Source organism: Hordeum vulgare, chromosome 5H, assembly GCF_904849725.1.
Source record: "Hordeum vulgare subsp. vulgare chromosome 5H, MorexV3_pseudomolecules_assembly, whole genome shotgun sequence".
NCBI lineage: Eukaryota > Viridiplantae > Streptophyta > Magnoliopsida > Poales > Poaceae > Hordeum > Hordeum vulgare.
The window spans coordinates 278,847,519-278,850,381 of NC_058522.1; the positions used below are offsets into that span (position 1 = coordinate 278,847,519).

Sequence of the window (2,863 nt, forward strand, 5' to 3'; positions counted from 1 at the left end):
TTCAATAGGGCATGATGATGTGTTATCTATTTTTGGATTGAAAAATCAAGGAGTTGATGTAGTTGGTTTTATTAGAACAGAAGTACAAAAAAGTATGAAAAGAATACCAACTAATTTTATGGACACAAAAAAGGGTAAGATCATGATTGATGATCTTATCAATAAAATTGTGAAGAATGATAACACGGGTGATGACTTTGTCCAGATGATGTTTCTAGTTTTGTTGGGAACAGTAATCGCACCAGTCTCCCATGAATATATTCCGAAGGAATATTATGCCTTAGTTAAGGACAAAAGGATGATAAGTAAGTTCAACTGGAACGATTTTACTTTCAAATTCTTTCTTTCGGAGATTGGAAAGGTTCTAGAGGATGGCCGTGTGAGGGAATGGCCACATGGAAACCTTGCCATTTTGCAGGTATGTATTATTCGATTTATTACTCACGTATTGTTAGTGAGTACAACCGCAGTATGATATATATTATTTAAATTATTTGGTGTATTGTAGTATGCCTACTGGGAGAAAGTACAACCAATTATAGGTCCAAAATATGATCCGTTGTCACTTATGAGCCCCTTGAAGAGGAACTGGACGGAACCTATCGCGGAGAAAAGAGACAAATACGACTATGATTATGGTCGTGGTGTTGGAATGGTAATCCATATTCTTTAAATTTATTTTTTAATGTTACATTTCCATGGTTTGACTTATTGTCTAAATTAGATGTATAATTATCGATCTCTAATTATTGTTTTTGTAGATTGATGACAATATTACATATGAGTATAGGGTGAAAAAAATTCTCAAGAACAAGCTGAAAAAAATAAAAAATCAAGTACTAAAAAATCTACTGTTAGTGGAAAGAAGAAAGAGAGCAACACATCAGAGGCTTCCGCGAGTAATGTTATGGACCACATTTGGCATGAGTTGAAGGAAATACACAAGGAAATGCGTCGCTTGCCAGAGTTATGCGCACGGGTAACGACGCAACACTATTTTACTATCGTGCATAATGTATTTCATTGACTTAAATAACTCTTGTTAATAAATATTTTTTTAGAGGGTGATTGAGAAAATGAACAAAACCGTTGTGTTCTATAGAACCGGTAACATGGAGGAAGAAGAAGAGAATCTATATGATGACATTAATGAATCTACAAATGATGGTGCATTTGGTCATAAGGAGTTTGTTTATTAGTCTGATAAGGACAACTATCGCACACCTTCGCAAGGTAAATTTAATAAGAAAAAGGACGATGACGAAGGTAATGTACCTTATTATTGCACTCCAGAATATCTGAATAGTTTCAAGGGTGATTGGAGTGATCCTATCGAAGTACCTGAGGTATCACATGAGAAGGCGGTCACGTCTTTAGATACAAATGAAATTTCATCACATGAATCGGGTCATTACAATGGAGTAGATGAGCAAGTGGAAAAGAGGATTGGAAAACGTAAACGCACTGCATCAAGAGCCATAAAGTCTCCTTTTGTTGTTGTTAAACCCATCAAGCGTGCAAAACGTTCTGCCAAAGCGACTAAGATTGTTATGAATCAATATTATTTTCGTAGAACAAAGTTTATTGTAGAGTTATGCTTACTAATTTTAATTTGTGATTTACAGAATTTTTTAATAAAGTAGATGGTAAGAAAAGTAGTGCTGACGTCGATGTAATAAAATCGAGTGTTATGTTTGTACGCGCATGTGAGCGCTCAAAGAAACATAAAGCTACACAAATTTTCAATGATGGTGTGACCGACGCTTTGACCGCAGAGAGAGCTTGTCAGATTCTTAACCTCCAACGGATAAGCGGCGATCTAAGTTATTTATGTTTTTAACATTATATTTGACAACAAAGTACAATTATTACATTTGTTATATTATTTTCAGGTTATGAATGCGTACTCATCTTTTGTTGGAGGAAGCTAAAGACGAACGTTACATAATACCTACTTGGAGGGTGACGTGGCTGCTAGAATATAGAAAGGATAAGAATGTAAACGGTAATGAGTATCAAAAAGTGTCAAATTCTAATGAACCCGTAAATAGCTGTATGAACGAGTATTTCAAAGCACCTATGGTATGTTCTTGTGGTTGTAATGTATACAAATAATGCACTACTATTAAAAATGTTGCATTGATCTAGTTAATATTTTCTTTTTCTTTTCTTTATACAGACTTATATGGCTCTCAACAAGGATCACACCCATTGGGTTACCGTCGTCATGCATAAGGAAAAGGAAGAGTTCCAGGTTCTAGACTCATTGATGGGAAAAGAACTTGACAGTACAACTAGAAAACTCGTTGAGGACTTGGTAGGTTTTAATACATATTTACATTGCGGAACCATCGTGTGTTTACATTATTTATTGAAAGTTTCTTGTGTTTTATTGCTATTTTTAGATAAGAGAAATTGGAGCAGATATTGCAGAAGCAAATGCAACCGGATTTGTGCAGTATCCGGATGTATCCACATGGTCTATTAAAACTTACGACATACCTCAACAAGAAGATGGGTGAGTATGTAGTTGAATATAACGTTGATGTATTATATATGTGTGATGCATAATTATTTATTGTTAATTACATGTATCAGGAACTCATGTGGATTATTTGTTCTTCATTGCTTTAAAAATTGGAATGGCGATACATGGGATCGATCTTTTTCACAGGTACAAAACTAATATTAGTACTCTTTACTATGAACATTTATAGTGGACTAAAATAATTTGAGTGTTGCTTTGCAAAGATCAATTGATGGTGCGAGGGAGCTAATGATAGGGCAATTGATTTTTTCTTTGAAGAACACACTTGGGGAAATTAAAGACAAAGTTATTAGGATTGCAAGGAGAAAGAAATAG

The 2,863-nt window shown here is 34.5% G+C and overlaps 1 pseudogene; it reads left to right on the forward strand.

Moving 5' to 3' along the window:
* The first annotated feature begins 298 nt into the window (after positions 1-298).
* Positions 299-2,863, forward strand: LOC123396603 (annotated as a pseudogene).